Raw genomic sequence first — 19401 nt, forward strand, 5'->3', positions numbered from 1 at the left:
AGAGGAGAGATAAAAATATCACATTATTTTTTAGTTTAAAACTCATTCAAGCATGTGAAATATGCACCTCCTTTAAAGAACTCCCCTTCCTTACATATGTGTCAAAATGGAATCATTATACCCAAAATATCTCATATTTTTAATATTGCTCATAGTTTTTTTACTAATAAACCTTGTACATTTTCAACAACTCATCTTATGTGAGCATTTACTCATTTTTGGATACTCAATTTATCTCATTTTTTTGATATTACTCATAGTTTTTTACTAATAAACCTTGTACATTTTCAACTCTTCATCTTATGTGAGCATTTACTCATTTTTGGATACTCAATTTATCTCATTTTTTTGATATTACTCATAGTTTTTTACTAATAAACCTTGTACATATTCAACTCTTCATCTTATGTGACCATTTACTCATTTTTGGGTATCTTCTTTTACAAATAGGATTTATCTCCTCCCTACACATGGATTGATGCTATTGGCCCATAGGAACCTTAATTGGACCATAATCCAAAAATTTCTGAAAATCTAGACCCTTAGGCTAAGGTCCTTCATATCCATTTTTAATTAATTCTAATTGAACATTGAAAAGTTCTTTTTGAATTTCTGTTTCAGGGGAACTTATTTTAATAAGATGAGTTATTTTTCTATCCAAAAATATTCATAATCTGAATATTCTCTCTCTAGAATATTTTCTCTCTCTATGCCAAAATAGGCAGAGACAAGATCTCTTATATTTCAGAAAAGGGAATTGATTACAGGGGAATATGCTGGATATTTTGAGAGGCTGGGGAGGAATCTTACATTCACTCCCACTTGAAAAAACGCGAGATGCCCTCATCTCGCAACTTGGGATAATTTCGCAAGATGCACAAATATGAGACTTAGAGAAAAATTAATTAAGATTAACCACACAAAAAAAAGTCTCAAAGAGAGTAAGATTCGAGATAAGAACAAGATTTAAACTTTATTCATTCTTGAAACATATACAGTAAAGATAGAAGAACTCTTTACACTTCCATAAGCCCGTCCATCATATGATCACAAAAGCAGCACTCACAAGCTGCGCACGTATAAGGTAACTCATCTATGGGAATAATTCTGTTGGTTATTGCTGCACCTATCTCAGTGGTATGAGGTGATCTAACAAAAGGACCTCTGAGAGGCAAGCCAAAAACGGGGTAAAGGCATATCTTCTGATGAGGAAGAAAACACGCCACTAAGAAGACTCGCTCAGAAAACCCAAGATGCCTTGATCTCATGACGCAGTAGTATCGAGGACCCAAACCCAAAGCTTCAATAACCATGGCCAAGCGGACATTATTACGAAAGTGCTGCTGACCCCAAGGTGTTACCCTAGTTATGTCTTGATAGGTCCGCCATTTGGTCTGAGCTACAGAAGTTCCTAGGTGAGGAAAAAGTAAGCGCTCATATTGTTCTATAAAATCTTTCTTCACAGACTCGCTTGCATCTTGAAGGTGAGAAATCATCATGGATAAAACTAATTCTTGTTGCCAAGCCATGAAGGAGATTAAGAAGAAGGGAGATCGATGGAAGTAAGATTACTGTGAGCGACAGGTAAAAGTTACGACTTATATAAAGGAAGGAACTAGCGTAACTTAGAAGCCAACGGTATCTTGCCACTGAAGTTTTACCGTCTTTCCATGATTTGGGTTTGGCACATATTTCTATGAAATACATTAAGAACTTTGAGATGAGGAGGTAAAAGAAGCTTGTAGGCTAAGTCACCTGCTTTTATTTAATTCAGATATAAGGCTCACAATATCTGGGGGATAACTTCTTATACTCCCCAAGAGGTAAAGAACTTCTTTTGGGCCGTACTCGAATGAAAACCAAAATCTTGGTATCCAAAACACCGATTTTCACTTCTGAACTCATTGTTCTAAATCCTTAAAACAGGCGTGACTCTTGAGAAGTATTCTAGGGAGAGGGTCTTCCTTTTTTAAACAGAATCTTTCTTTTATTTTAGAGAGGGAATAATTATAAGATCAAAAAGGGAGATTCTTACTCCTGTATACCTCGAAGGCTGGGGAGGAATCTTACATTCTACTCCACTTAAAAAGTGCGAGATGTTCTCATCTCGCAAGGTAGAGGACAACTCTTTTTCTTAAGATCCAATTTTATTCTAGGGTTCCTTATATTGTGGTCAACCCAACAGAATACTAGGATAAATATCCCTTAGAACTCATCATTAAATAACAATTCATTGAGATCATATCATTCATATCTTTAACATGATAATGGTCCATTAGACCGAAAAATTTCCTTCTGAACATTCCTCCATGGGAATTTTCAGTCAAGTAAGTTCTCAATTTGTCATCCCTTAACTTGATCTAACGGTCAAGTGTTAACAGTAGCAATTTGACAGCACAATCCACTAATCTCATAGTGATTTGCTGAAATCATTATCATCATTTATCATCACAGGGACTTGTCCCATTCATCCTCGTTGTAGTTTTGCTCAGGTTATTATATTTCAACTAAATTTCAGAAATCATCATTTTTCAATCAGAATCTAATTCAATTCATCAGTTCTCAAACAAAATTAAAATCATATCAACCACATTCGAAATCATCATCTGGATAGCATTAACGCTTATAATTTCAAGTCTTGGATTTACTCGTATATACTACCGGTAAAGAGCTGCAGTTATACCCTCGGTATATACGGGTCGTCATAATACTTGAACTATAAGGTAAATACCATCATGTCTAGGCCTCAAGCAAGTCAGGGTTCCATACAATTGCGGTACTTCCATTTGCAGACCCAATTACTAATTTATGAATTTTCAGATTGAATATCAATTTGTATGAATTATATCACACAATTACAACCTTTTTGTGTTTCTTGATAAATTTTTGACATATTTGTCTTCTCAGTTGATCTTTTAATCGCTCTGATACCAACTGTGAGATCCCTGTTCCCACCGAGCAACGGATTCAGGATACTGGCAGCGGAAGTAGCACTTCTCGCACGGGACAGGGGTCCCACATTCGGGGCCTCACCCACGGATATCCGGATAAGAAACTAATCCGTCGGTTGTTCCAAAACCGAACCCAAAAAAACTTCCTTTACCCGGAAAGCACGGGCGATTCCTCCAGGATAACTTTTACTCTAACGTAGTCAAATCCTTACTGATCAAACAGATCCGACTGTATCTATAAAGATACTTGGTCAGATCAAGGAAGAAACTTGCACTTGGATCATTGGGATCAACGCTTTTTTCCCCATCAAGAGGCACAGCCGTTGATTCCTATCCATAGAACAATTACTATCCAGGATTTACTTTATCTATCGTAGTAATAGAATTTGAGTCTCGATTTACGGATCCATCAGTCCAGCCTAACCCCATCCGATCCCATGGGTTAGCCAACCGCCCAACCACTGTAGTGATGGGATCCAATTTGGAATTTGGTTAGGTTTTGTCCCGGGTACCAAGGAAAAGAGTTCCAAGGCCCCCTAGCCGGAAGTTCATGCAAATATAAAACTAGCCACACCACGTACACACCCAATATGAAATTGCCTTTTTCTTAGCATCAGCTAACTTTAAAACAATCCTTTAATGAAACCATAGTACCACTGATCACAATCTTCCAATTTATCCGGTTGATTCATAATTTCCCATCATTCCTTCATCAGAGTATCTATGGCATCATTGGCAACTAGAACGCTCACCACCTGTCCACTCAGTGGCCTTTTCAATAGTTCCTAGCCCATAATACTCGGCAATATAATCACTTATAAAAATCAAGATGGACTCTCGTTGAAGATCAGCAAGATCAACCAACAGATCCATAAAAAGAGCCATGGACTCATCCATTGAAGACCAGCAAGGTCAATCAACCAGATCCATGCCCGGTTTCAAAAAACAACTCTTACTCCTTGTTCCAATATCTTCCTCGACGCACGCGTGGGTATCCTAGTCGAGCACCGTATGGTCAGCACCCTCTAGGATCCTTCGCAGGTGACCTAGCACTTCACTCATAGGCCGCTTCCTTGGTCCCTCATCCACCGTACCGGAAGCTCACCATTTTAATCGAACCGAGGCTGGTCAAGACCTCGGCCGACCTTGCTACGCGAGACGTCCTCCATTGACTCTCCGTCTCAGCAGTTGCAACTTTATCAGTTAGGTCTCCACGACCTTAATCACAAGACGGTCAAAATGCTTCCCCAGCATTCTTGACATAAAACAGCCATTTACATACAGCATTTACAAACAGTTTACAAATACAGTTTCTATATTAACTCTCATTTTTCCACATTATTCCTCATTAATCCACATTACTTATTCCACATTCCATTTATAAGTGTACTTCCAATCACATCATTTTCCATCTCTTCACTTCAGATTCCTTCACATCACATATCATATATTCACATCCATATCCACATCCATACATCCACATCCACATCCACATTCACATCCATACATCCACATCTACATGCTTACCTCCATTTTCACATCCTCATTTATACATCCACATCCCATATCCACATTCATACATACACATCCATATCCACATCCATACATCCACATCCCATATCCACATTCATACATACACATCCACATCCATATCCACATCCATACATCCACATCCACATCCACATCCATATCCACATCCATACATCCACATCCACATCCATATACACATCCATATCCACATCCATACATCCACATCCACATCCACATTCACATTCATACATCCACATCCACATTCTCATTCACATCTATACATCCACATCTACATCCACATACATACATACATCCACATCCACATTCCACATTCACATCTATACATCCACATCTACATCCACATTCCCATTCACATCTATACATCCACATCTACATCCATTTTCACATCTATGCATATACATCTTCATGCATACATCCATTTTCACATTCATACATCCACACTCCCATCTCCACATCCACACATCCACATACATACATCCATTTTCACATTCCCATTCATATAACCCCATATGCCTTCACATCTAATCTTTTACATCACATCCATTCTTGCCCTATCACAACCCATATACATCTTATCCAATCACATACACTTCTTACCTCATCCATACACATCTTATCACATCTTAATTCATCTTATCACCTCCTAACTTATTTCATAAGCATCTTATCACCTCTTATCACATCTTATACACCTCTTATCACATCCTATCACATCTCATATCTATTTATAGAATACAAGAGGATTCTTATATTTGATATAAGATTTCTTTACATATTTATTTATGCATAAATTCTATTTAAGGAGATTAATACTTTCGAAGTAAAAATCAATCTTTTATGCATAAATTCATTTTAAATGAAAATGACACTTTTGAATTAAATTTCAATCTTTTATGCATTTTCCTATGCATAAATTCAATTTAGATGAGAATGACACTTTTGAATTAAAAATCAATCTTTTATACATCTTCTTATGCATAAATTCAATTTGGTAGGAATTACACTTTTAGAATAAAAGAATTTCTCTTATGCATCTAAGTTATACATAAAATCCATTTATGATGAAAATCACACTTTTAGTATAAAAAGAATATCTTTTATGCATACCTCTATGCATGAAATCCAATATGATAAAAGTAACACTCTTACAATAAAATAATCAACTTTTATGCATACCTCTATGCATGAAATTCAATTATGATAAAAGTCACACTTTTATAATAAAATAATCAACTTTTATGCATACCTCTATGCATGAAATTCAATATAATAAAAGACACACTTTTATAATAAAAATTTCAACTTTTATGCATACCTTTATGCATGAAATTCAATTATGATAAAAGTCACACTTTTATAATAAAATAATCAACTTTTATGCATACCTTTATGCATGAAATTCAATTATAATAAAAGTCACACTTTTATAATGAAATAATCATCTTTTATGCATACCTCTATGCACGAAATTCAATTATGATAAAAGTAACACTTTTACAATAAAATAATCAACTTTTATACCTCTATGCATGAAATTCAAATATGATAAAAGTCACACTTTTATAATAAAATAATCAACTTTTATGCATACCTCTATGCATGAAATTCAATTATGATAAAAGTAACACTTTTATATTAAAATAATAATCTTTTATGCATACCTCTATGCATGAAATCTAATTATGATAAAAGTAACACTTTTATGTTAAAATAATAATCTTTTATGCATACCTCTATGCATGAAAATCAATTATGCATAATATAAAAATCAATTTCTCTAGGATTACAATGAATATCTTTCAATTAATCTAGGATGATAATTCCTAGAATATGGTAGGAAGTCCTCTTTTCATGCTTTGAATGAAATTATTTTATGCGTAATTTTTATAAAAATTTTGCCATAGCTCCGCTGCTATGACTGATAAATCTCAATTTTTCTAAGGGATTAAGCTTTTTATTAAGAAAATAATTAGAATGATCCCTAACTGGATCATTAATCCATAATGGATTGAATCATCAATATTCATGAAATACATAAACTAAAAGCATAGAAAAAAGCCATTAATTTGGCCTCGAGCATAGATTAATCTTGGATTAAAGAAAAGCTTTATGAAAAGCTTCATTTGGATTGAGAATGGGTCACGAGTATGACCATTTCTTGAGTGAGAGAGAGAAATTACATAAAAACCATTTGAATTAAGCATAAATGAAAATTTATGTAACTCTTAACTATCATTAATCAATTAGCTTCAATAGCATCATCAAATTATGTAACTCTTCACTACCATTCATCAATTAACTTCAATAGCATTCAAAAACCATTCCAATTAAGCTTCTCAAGCTTGAGAGGGGTTGAGAAGAGAGAAGCATTGAGAAATTATAGAAAAGATCAAAATTCACCATTTACCTTACAAATTGCTTGATTCTTTGTTCACGGTAGAGGCCCCCAACCAATCAATTGGTTAAGTATGTTGATGGAGCCACCAATGGGGATTGAAGAAAGAGGGAAGCTCCAATTTCTTCAATTTGGAGAGAATTTTAGAGAATAGTAGAAATTAGCATTATTTCAGCATAACTCTAGTATAGTAAAATTCTTCCATTTTTTTCAAAGGACTCATGTTCTATTTATAGGAGAGGGAAGCTCTAACCAAAGCTAACTGAATTCTAGAATTTTCCAAATTCAATTTGGTTGAATTTGGACTAGATTTGGATCTAGTTTGGTTACTTTTTGATTCGGTTTGGTTCCCTTTTGATTTGGTTTGGTTCAAGAGAGAGGAGAGATAAAAATATCACATTATTTTTTAGTTTAAAACTCATTCAAGCATGTGAAATATGCACCTCCTTTAAAGAACTCCCCTTCCTTACATATGTGTCAAAATGGAATCATTATACCCAAAATATCTCATATTTTTAATATTGCTCATAGTTTTTTTACTAATAAACCTTGTACATTTTCAACTCTTCATCTTATGTGAGCATTTACTCATTTTTGGATACTCAATTTATCTCATTTTTTTGATATTACTCATAGTTTTTTACTAATAAACCTTGTACATTTTCAACTCTTCATTTTATGTGAGCATTTACTCATTTTTGGATACTCAATTTATCTCATTTTTTTGATATTACTCATAGTTTTTTACTAATAAACCTTGTACATATTCAACTCTTCATCTTATGTGAGCATTTACTCATTTTTGGGTATCTTCTTTTACAAATAGGATTTATCTCCTCCCTACACATGGATTGATGCTATTGGCCCATAGGAACCTTAATTGGACCATAATCCAAAAATTTCTGAAAATCTAGACCCTTAGGCTAAGGTCCTTCATATCCATTTTCAATTAATTCTAATTGAACATTGGAAAGTTCTTTTTGAATTTCTATTTCAGGGGAACTTATTTTAATAAGATGAGTTATTTTTCTATCCAAAAATATTCATAATCTGAATATTCTCTCTCTAGAATATTTTCTCTCTCTATGCCAAAATAGGCAGAGACAAGATCTCTTATATTTCAGAAAAGGGAATTGATTACAGGGGAATATGCTGGATATTTTGAGAGGCTGGGGAGGAATCTTACAATAATAAAAAGTATTAGTGCTAAACCTAGATGATTATGTTAATCACACATAATAACAAAATTTAGCACATAATAACAAAGTTTAGCATAAGTTGCACATAATCACATCATCATAGAGAGAAGGCAAGTGTGTATCATTCATGAGAGAAATCCTCTTAAATAGGCTGAGTACAAAATATCAGATGTGTCATGTATAATGTCAGCTACCTCCTCAATCAAGTCCTTCATCCCCTCTAGTTCCCTTGTAATCTCTCAAAAAAACTCAATAAGCATGGCTTCATAAATGCTTGAAGGTGGGCTCTTGATTCTAGATGAATGTGAGATCTTTTACATGAGTAAAGCCATGATGGTAAAGTGCCCCTAAATAACCTTAGCCCATTGGCAAGGATCTTGGGTGTATTTCCCATAGGGAAGGATTGATGATCCTACCAAGATCTGCTCATTTAGAGTTTGCCTTGAAAGCAAGCTAGTGGTTTAGGTCTTAAAAACCACATGAAAAGGCTAGCTTCAAGGTCTTGAGACACACATTCATTGCACCCTAGTGGAGTGCGATGAAGCCCCATGGCATAGATCTATAACCTCAAGAAAGAGGAGGGTTAAATAATGTGGGACTATATATACACTAGTTTGGTAGCTTGAGTTTATCATCAAGTTCATTATGTGCAAGAACTCTTGTAAGCAAGACACCCTCCATCCAAATTTTGTCTATATTGCCATCAAAGTTCTTTACCCAAAGCACACAAGTGTGGGTAGACATCCAGCAATTTTTAATCAAAGTTTGCAAGTAGTAATATTATTTACTCTTTACTTCTTTCTGCAATTCAATGCTTTGTATTGTGTTGATCAAGCTTTCACTATTGTGTACTCTTACAGTGAGCTCACAACCCCACAAAAAATGATGTGAGTCAAACATGTAAGTGAACACACGTGAACCTAGAGATGTGAGTCGTGAACACACGTGAGCCTAGAGATGTAAGTCATGAGTCTGGACATGTGAGTCGTGATGAGTTTAGACATGCCAAGACGTAAGTCTAGAGATAAGTATACCTAATATTGTACCAAACAATTAATACTACGTTAAAGACTTGTAAAAGGATATACCTACTAATTTCCTTTAAGGATTTTCTTATCATACAATTTATCAAAGTATAATTTTCCATTAGAAACCACATAATCCAATCCCATGGGGCAAGAAATCCCAAATCCTGAAAAATAGAGGGTTTTATGCAACCACTCCCTTATGTTTCATTGCCACATGAATATGCAAAAGACATTCTTAGGATTACCTTTAAAATGGGAATGAGGATTTCCATGAACATAATACCTAGAGGCTCATAATTGGGCAAAATAAAGCAAATCCACATCTTGAGGATGATAACAACTTTGATGGAACTGGAGATCCCATTCACTATCTAGAGAAGTCCAATCAAATTTGTGAGAAAATGGAAAGGATCGAAGATCCTACCAGGTCTCAAAACCCACATGAAAAGGGTAGCTTCAAGGTCTTGTGACACATTCATTGTAGGACTCTCACCCCAGTGGAGTGAGATGAAGCCCCATGGCATAGATCTATAACCTCAAGTAAGAGGAGGGTGAAACAATGTGGGACTATATATAGACTAGTTTTGGTAGCCTGAGTTTATCATCAATTTCAAATGTTCAAGAACTCTTGTAAGCAAGAGATCCTTAGTCCAAATTTTGTGTACATTGTCATCAAAGTTCTTTACCTAGAGCACACAGGTGAGCAAACATCCATCAATTTGTAATGAAATTTTTTAAACAATAATATTATTTACTCTCCATTTATTTGTGTAATTAAATGTTTTTAATTGTGTTGATCAAGCTTCTGCTATGGTGTATTCGTACAGTGGGCCCACAATCCCATGAAAAAAGATGTGTCAAACACATAAGTCAATACATGTGAGCCTAGAGACATGATACATGAATTTGGACATGTGAGCCATGAGTTTGGACGTGTGAGTCAACTAGACATAAGTCTAGAGGTACGTATACCTAATATTGTACCAACCAATATTACTACCTCAAAGGCTTGTAAAAGAACATGCCTACTTATGTCCTTTAAGTATTTTCTTATAATACAATCTATCCTTATGTTCTTTGTAATTATTGGGGTATTAAAGTATAGATTTTTCTATCATAATTACAAACCAACCTTGTCGTATGCCTATTACATAAAAACAAGTAGGCCTATTTTATAAAAATAATATACAAGAGCCTAGTTTATACAAAAAGGCATGAGCATACAGACGTGAACCTACATGAACATGAGCCTACAGATGTGATCCTATAGGTGTAAACCTGAAGATGTGAGCCTTAGACATGAGCCTGGACACATGAGTCTAGGCTAAGAGATGTGATCCCAACAAAAACAAAAAGGTTTAAAAAATCCAAAAACTAATAACTAAAAACTTTTAAAAAAATTATGTTATGAAAAAACTATTTTTTGTACTATGAAAAAAAATCATTTTTTTAATAGCTTGAGCAATACACACATGTCTAAAATCAGTATTCATACGTGCTTTAGGAAGCACTAGAGACCTGTTTCACTAGAGTGAGACCCTTCATGGCAAAATCAATCTAGACTAATTACTGTAAATGATATTATAGGAAACTATAGTGCATCAAACCATACTTCCTCAAACCCACCCAAACTTTGGTCATAGCAAATGACTAGCACTCAGTAAATTGCTCCCTTGTTAAAAGGCCATACTTAGTAAAGTGCCTCCCTATTATAAAAGCTAAACTCCTTTGGATCCAGCTCAAGCGAGGAGCATTGGGAAGAACAAATGAAACATAGATGTGAGCTGAGGAATAACGGAACACCTGGAAACATGAACCACCACCATCCTTTGAGCCCTAAATTCACTAATTGGCTATGTAAATAGCGCCATAAACTTCATGAAAATGTGTTAAAAAGGATAGACTCAGCAAAGGGCTCCCCTATTATAAAGGTTAGACTCCTTTGGATCCACTTTTAGCAATGTGCTTTAGGATGAACCAACAAACACATATTTGAGCAGAGGCACAATGGAACACCTAGAAAGAAAAGCTACACACACTCTCTCTAGATTCACTAACTTGCTCTATAAAGAGAACCATAAACTTTAACTGGCTCTATGAGCACCATAAACTTCATGAAAAGAGCATTAAACTGCCCTATCATTGTGCGAAGCTCTAGTGAAGGAGTGGGGGAAGGACTAGAAACCTCAAGGTTTGCTACCTCAAGAAGTGGTCTCAAACCATGTCGGATGCCACAATGTTTTGAACATTTGGTGTTGATCCTAATCTAGGATTATCCCAAGCTGACCAATACCACCAAGTAGCTCAATAGCTGTAATTACAACAATCGAAAAATTTCTCATTTGTTAGGGATAAGTGTTCCTCAAAACACACAATAGCAAGCACACATAGTGCATAATGTTTCAAACATTTGGTGTCAATCATGAGCTGTGGATTAGCCTAGGTTGGTTAAGACCACCAAGCAGCAGCTCAACAATCATAGTTACAACAATAATTGTGACATTTCTTGTTTAATGTACCATTAGGAACAAGTGTTTCCCCAAACACACAACAGTAATTGCATATAGTGCAAGCAGGAGTCCCACTTTCCACATGAGCTCATTTTAGAAGCGTTTTCACCACCATGGAACCAAGTTCCATTTCTTCTCCATTCACACAAGGACCATGAATCAAGGAACATGAATCACAGAGAAGGAACACAAGAAAAAGTAAAGAGTCAATGTTCAAGACTACCTCAAACCAAAGGGATCCACAAGGGCTTTCACATAATGTGTCCTTGGTGTAGCCAACAAGCCTACAGCCTCAAAGCCAAGTCGGCAACATAGGACAAGTGCCATTGGAAACCATATATCCTAACCCCATGAGGCGAGAAATCCCAAACTGTGAAATAGAGGGTTTTATGCAATCACTCCTTTATGTTCCACTACCACATGAATATGAAAAAGACATACTTAGGATTTTATTTGAGATGGGAAGTGGGGTTACAAACATAATACCTAGAGGCTCATAAATGGGCAAAACAAAGCCAGTCCACATCTTAAGGATGATGACCAAATTTGATGGAACTAGAGATTGCATTCAGTATATCTAGAGAAGTTCAATCAAATTTGTGAGACCATGGGAATGATTGGTGATCCTGCCAAGATCTGTTCATTCATACTTTCCCTTGAAGGCAAAGTAGGCTAGTGGTTTAGGTCTCAAAACCTACATGAAAAGGCCAGCTTCAAGGTCTTGAGACACATTCATTGTGGGGCTCTCACCCTAGTGGAGCAAGATGAAGCCCCATGGCATAGATCTATAACCTCAAGCAAGAGGATGGTGAAACAATGTGGGGTCTATATTATAGTATCTCCACATAAGCTTCAGCCCTCGTGAGAGACTAGATAACTTATCGCTCATCATTGATTGATTTATGGTTGGTCTCAAGAGCAAGAGTCTTCATCACCATCTCTATAGGTTTAGACACTACATCTTTCTTGATGAGTGTTTTTGAAAGGTAATAGACCTAGTAGACAATCTACAAGATAATTATGTAGAAGTTTTCCACCCAAACCAAGAGATAAGAGACACATCATCCAAAGCCTCAACAGCCAAGGGTGCCTAACCCAACATCAGCTAAAGTCCTAGTCAAGGACATGAGCATGGACTAGTTGGCAAAAACCTCGTCAAACCATTCTAGGAAATGCAATGATCAGTTTTTCAAGTGCAATGACATCGTAACCATCGAAAGTGACAATAGATTTGAAGCTACCTCTCTCCTTGCATAGACAACGGGTGATCTCCCACTCAAACCAACTCTTCCTAAAGAGAAGAAACCCATTGATAACACAAACCTTCTAAAGAAACTCAAAGAGTACCCCAATTCCATGTTAGAGAAGAACAAATGAAACAAGTCCAATGCTTGTGAGGAAGGTGCAGGATGAACTAGAGAGCCAATACTAAGCAGGTGGTCGAGTTTGAACTAATGACTCTGCCTGAGCGTATCCTAGACCCTATTCTAGTGTTAATCATAGAACTAATAAGGGAACCTCAAAGCGTCAAACCCTGACCATTCTTAAGAAGCTACAACAAAAAAGCCAGATTTGGAGCCTCTATCTCGAACAAATCCAACTAGATTCTACATTGCTAGATAAAGGGAAGGAGAACTCACTGGGAGGTGAAAGTTGCCCTTCCTCCATGGGTCATCATAGTCACCATAATATTTTCTCCGATGTGATAGGTGAAAACTTCATTTTGACCCCATCATAGGCACTACTTCCTAAGGAAGGATCAATGCACATTCCGTACACATTGGCAAGTCCAAGCCCACCTCTGAGTGAGTATGAGCTAAGTGAGCATGAATATTGCAAGAGGGACATAGAAAGCCTTATAGCCTTCTTATCCTCATAAGTTTAAGTCCCAATAAGTTCTCTTTTACAAGGAAATTCTCAAGTTTGGAGAGACTTATCCAGCTAGATGACTGGTGGGAATTTAAGAGCCCACACTCCTTAACTTGAAGAGGGGAGGATGAGTTGTCCCACATTGAGAGCTCTTCTTTCATACCCAAGATAAAAGGACAGCAGAAAGTGCCCATGAATAAGCTCAGATACTATGTTGAAAGCGATGAAATGAATGTTATGCCGCCTATTGTTCATAAGACGATCTCTGCAATCTTGGATGGTGGTGCTGCATAATCACCAAGGATTACCGAGAAGCCCAAGGAAGCTTGCATCTCATAGGCACGAGGCTCATGGTCAAGCTTGTTGAGGAGAGCACATCTAAACCTTTGGGTATCCTTCACGATATAAATATTAAGAGCTTCATGCCGCTAAGCTTCCTCATGGTGATGGATTTTCAAAAAAAAGGGTCATATAACATGATCCTTGTAAGGCCTTACATGAGAGATTTAAGGTTGGTTCACAATTAGGAAACTAATCACACATACATACACAAGGATAATAAGAAATCCTTAAAAAAATAAACTTGAAATCCCATTGGTTGAGGCATTCTTGCCAATGAGTGACACAACTCCTCATACCATGTCAATTGATATTTGTAGAGCTTGTAACAAGATGTGTGAAGATGAGTTTATGTACTTAAAATAGAACTAATGGTGGAATCTGCTCACCTTGAGAGCTAGAGTTCCCCTTGAACGACCACCTAGCTACATGGCTCACCTAGTTGACACTAGGACTAGCCCCACAACATGTTGTCTTGGGAGATGTGGATGCCACCCACCCCTCACACCATTCGTACAGCAACCATTGCTATGGTAAACAATTTCCAACATTTCAAATGGAAAATTTCCACTTGGGATGGGGTAGGCCCCCCCATCTCAAGTGGCAATCTCACCACTTGTGGCATGAAGGAGGTGGGGGTTTTTTTTAATTGAAAAAAAACAAAAAACAAAAAAACCCCCCACCTCTCCATCTCAAGTGCCAAGCTCAACACTTGGAATGAAGGAGCGGGTTTTTTTTCCAATTTTGTCTTTTTTCCCTTTTTACTTTAGTTTTTTATGAAGGAGGTGGGGGGATATATATATATATATATGTATATATTGAAAAAAAACAAAAAACAAAAAACCCCCTACCTCCCCATCTCAAGTGCCAAGCTCAACACTTGGAATGAAGGAGCGGGTTTTTTTTCCAATTTTGTCTTTTTTCCCTTTTTACTTTAGTTTTTTATGAAGGAGGTGGGGGGATATATATATATATATATATGTATATATATATATGTATATATATATATATGTATATATATATATATGTATATATATATATATGTATATATATATATATATATATATATATATAGAGAGAGAGAGAGAGAGAGAGAGAAGTGCATTGAAACAAATTTGAAATTAAGTTTTTTTTCCAGTTTTTTTTTCAACTTGTTTCTCTCTCTCTCTCTCTCTTAAAGCTCTTGGGTGGAGGTTGCAGTTTATTTCGAAACTTAGTTTTCTTTTACATTTTATTTTTTTCATTGCTTTAATATATATATATATATATATATATATATAGAGAGAGAGAGAGAGACAGAGAGACAGAGAGACAGAGAGACAGAGAGAGTTGAAATAAAATATGGGGGAGGTGGGGTTTTTTATATTTTAAAATTAAGTTTATTTCCAATTTTCTTTAATATCACATCTCTCTCTCTCTCTCTCTCTCTCTCTCTCTAATAGATAGATAGAGAGAGAGAGAGAGACAGAGAGAGTTGAAATAAAATATGGGGGAGGTGGGGTTTTTTATATTTTAAAATTAAGTTTATTTCCAATTTTCTTTAATATCACATCTCTCTCTCTCTCTCTCTCTCTCTCTCTCTCTCTCTCTCTCTCTCTCTCTCTCTCTCTTCCCCCACCTCCCTCTCTTTATAATTAGGATGCATATGCACATGGGATTGGGCTAGATAGGCACATGGGGCTTATGTAAGAATACACAATAGCTGAAACTAGATCAACATAATATAAAGCATTGAATTTCATAAAGAAGTGGTATTCTACTTGTAAAAACTTGATTTTTACAAACTACTAGTGTCCGCCCAGTGGGTAAGGAGCTTTGATGGTGGTGATCTAGACAAACTTTGGATGGAGTATGTCTTGCTGTTTTTATCCAAGAATTTTAATACTCAACTCTCTCTCTCTCTCTCTCTCTCTCTCTCTCTCTCTCTCTCTCTCTCTCTCTCCTCCCCCCTCCCCCCACCTTCTCTCAAAGTAAAGTTAAAATTAAAAAAAAACAAACATTTGAAAAAAAAACCCACCTCCCCCATTCTAGGTGGCGAGCTCACCACTTGGGATAGGTTTTTTTTCACTTATTTTTATTTTTAATATTTTTTATACTCATTTCTCTCTCTCTCTCTCTCTCTCTCTCTCTCTCTCTCTCTCTCTCTCTCTCTCTCTCTCTCTCTCTCTCTCTCTCTCTTGCTTTAATGGCTAAATTAATTTGAAAAAATAAAAAAAAGGGAAAAAAATTCCCCCCCTTCTCCCAAGTGGCAACGAGCTTGCCACTTGGGATGGGGCAGGTGGAAAGTTTTTATCAGAGAGCTCCATATCAAACACAAAAAATTTAACTTGAGAAGATGTGTTCCCAGGGACAAAAGGCACCATATTGTCCTTCCCTGATAATATTCTTCTTGCCTAACCCATTGACTACAAACACTAAGAGATTAGATTGGCTATTGTCAAAAAGTTTACACTGCACACCTATTTCTTTGATTACTAAGTTCCCATAGGATTTGAAAAGAGTTTCCTCATTAGATTAAAGCAAACACATGGAAGATAAAGAGGTCCATCCTTGAGGATATGAGCGAAAGTGGAGGAAAGATTGGATCAAAACCTGGTGGAGTGGAGAAACCAAGAAGAAAAGGGGAACACAGATAGTAGCAAAGAGGATAAAAACTGAAATTTCATTTTGTGGTCCTAGATTCTCTGTTGTGAGTCTCAATTCTCTTACTGATAAAAATCAAGAAAACCATAGATTTAAAATTAAACAAGTAAGAAAATTAAGATACATAGAGCTTGTAAGCTCTCGTTTGGCTTGAGGGATTGAGGGTTCTACTCTTGTTTGAAGTAAGAGTGGCCACCAATTCACTTTGGAGAGGATTAGGCCAAAAAATAATTGAATTATTAAAAAATTCAATGTAGATGTCTCAGGACAGGAGAGCAGAGTAATAGTGCATAAACACCATTAATATTTTACAAAGGGGGAGGCTTCTATTTATAGAAAAAAGTGAGCCTCTAACCAAGCAAACTGATTCTAGAATTTTTCAGATCAGTTTGGTCGATTTCTGACCATTTTTTGGGTCAGTTCAGCTTACTTTTTGGATCTAGTTTTGAAATAGGAGAGAGGAGAGAGAAAAATCTTATTATTTTTGAGTTTAAGACTCCTCAACACATGTGAAATAGGTGCCTCCTTGAAGAGCCCCCTTCTCCTTACCAAGGTGTCAAAAATGTATCATTATACCTAAAATATCTCTTTTTTTTAAAGTAATATTCATAGTTTTTTACTAATAAACCTTGTACTCAGTCAACTCTTCATCTTATGTGAGCATTTACTCATTTTTGGGTAATTTTATTTTATAAATTGGATTTATCTCCTCCCCACACTTGGATTGATCCTATTGGCCCATAGGAACCTTAATTGGACCATAATCCAAAATTTTTGAAAATCTGGACCCTTAGGCTAAGGTCCTTTATACCTCTGTTCAATTAATTCCAATTGCACATTGGAAAGTTCTTTTTGAATTTCTGTTTCAAGGGAAACCATTTTAGACACTAGGAGGATTTTTATATCTAAAATTATCTCAATTTTGAATTACCTCCCTCTAGACATTTTCTAACTCCAGGAAAAAACAGGGTAAAATAGGATCTTTCTTTTATTTCAGAGGGGGGAATAATTATAAGATCAGAAGGAGAGGTTCTTGCACCTGTACACCTCAAAAGGTGGAGGGAGGAATCTTACACTCTCTCTCTCTCTCTCTCTCTCTCTCTCTAAAAAGTATTTTTGATAAAAAAAAATCCATCTCCCCAATCCCAAGCGGTGAGGTCACCACTTAGGATAAAGGAGGTTTTGTTTTGAAAAAAAAAACCCCACCTCCCTATCTCCATTGGTGAGCTCACCACTTAGAATAATGAAGGTGAAATATTTTTAAATAATTAAAAATTAGATATATTTTATTTCGACACAGTCCCACAGGCCAGATTGATGAGGAGACTGCAGGATATAAAGGAGGAAAAAAGCGGTGATTCTATGGACTAAGTGCAAGTCTCTTCTTTGATCTGACCATGTGACTTCAGGTTCGGTCGGATCAGTTTGAATAGTTAAGACTTGGACCCGTTAGATTAATTCTCCCGCTCGAAGATTTTCCCTACGCCCATGCCTTCCGGGCGCGAGGGAAGTTTTTTTGGGTTCGGTTTCAGAGGAACCGCTAGACTAGTCTCTTGTCCGGACATCCGTCTGGGCGAGGCCCCAAGTGTGGATCCCTGCTCCGCACGCGAGAGGTTGACGTTGCTTCCGCCGCCAGCACCCTCACAGGGGGCACCGTGGAGGGGGTGGGGGTCTCACATGTTTAAACTAAAAAGAGCTAATATTCACTAAGAAATGCATTCTCTTGCATTGTTTGATGCAATGGATGCAAAATAAGCCTAACACAAACTATGTGCAAGCCCTAAGAACATGAAAAACCATGACGTTGCTTCCACCGCCAGCACCCTCGAAGGGCTCGAAGGGGGCACCGCGGAGGGGGTGGGGGTAACATTCACTAAGAAATGCATTCTCTTGCATTGTTTGATGCAATGGATGCAAACTAAGCCTAACACAAACTATGTGCAAGCCGTCCTAAGAATATGAAAAACCATTAAAATAATAAATTAATCTAAAAATTAAGCAAAAAGCATTCTTTTCAAAAACAAAAAAGAGAGATATTCTACACCAAATCTCACACAAATCACCATCAAATTCACATCTTTTTCATGGTAAACCATTAATCCAGATAATGGGCAATGGGTTATGCATAGATTAGAGGCAAAATGATGGAAAAAGTCAAGGGATGGCTCCCCAGCAAAACGGCGCCAAAAATGTTATGACTCACCCTAACCCTCCTTGAAACACATCCAAAAAGAGATTACCTGGTGAACCGCAACTGTCGTGAGGATCTTTCCAATGGCCGAGCTCGTAACCTTTGAGGTCTCCAAGCTCGTAACCTTTGAGGTCTCCAAGCTCTACAACTCCTTGAGAAGCAATTCCACCGTGTCTCCCGTGAGCGTTGTCACACCGTCGCGTTGTTGCACTATGGTTCCTCGTCCCTCCTCTCACCTCACTTCACTCACACACACTAACTAGCATGCATTAGGGAGAGAGATTTGCAAGAGGATTAGCAAGACTCAATTGCACAATGGGAGAGTCTATTGTATTATGAGAGAAATTCACTTATATACATGGCTATAAGTGTTCACACTCACTTAAACTATGGTCAGCCAGGCACTTTAGGCTCATAAGAGGCCTAATTCTATTACAATGACTAATCTCATAATATATCCATGAAGTACATCACTTAGGACTTCATCCTAACTTGCTACCACACGCTCTTGAAGCGGAAATCGCCATATATACTCCGTCACACCATTACGGGCGCCCATCCAAGTTGTAGCTTTGGACATTATTGCTTCATATCTTGAATGTATGACCCTTTGTTGTATCTACCATGACTCCTTGATGTAAGATAATGGCGGTAGCTCTTGTTAATTCTAGAATTGGATTAACAGCATAGGCCTTTTTCTCATTCTTTACTTGACAAGTTCTTGT

The sequence above is a fragment of the Cibotium barometz genome, chromosome 58, assembly GCF_041138505.1.
Source record: "Cibotium barometz isolate CiBa-2024 chromosome 58, ASM4113850v1, whole genome shotgun sequence".
NCBI lineage: Eukaryota > Viridiplantae > Streptophyta > Polypodiopsida > Cyatheales > Cibotiaceae > Cibotium > Cibotium barometz.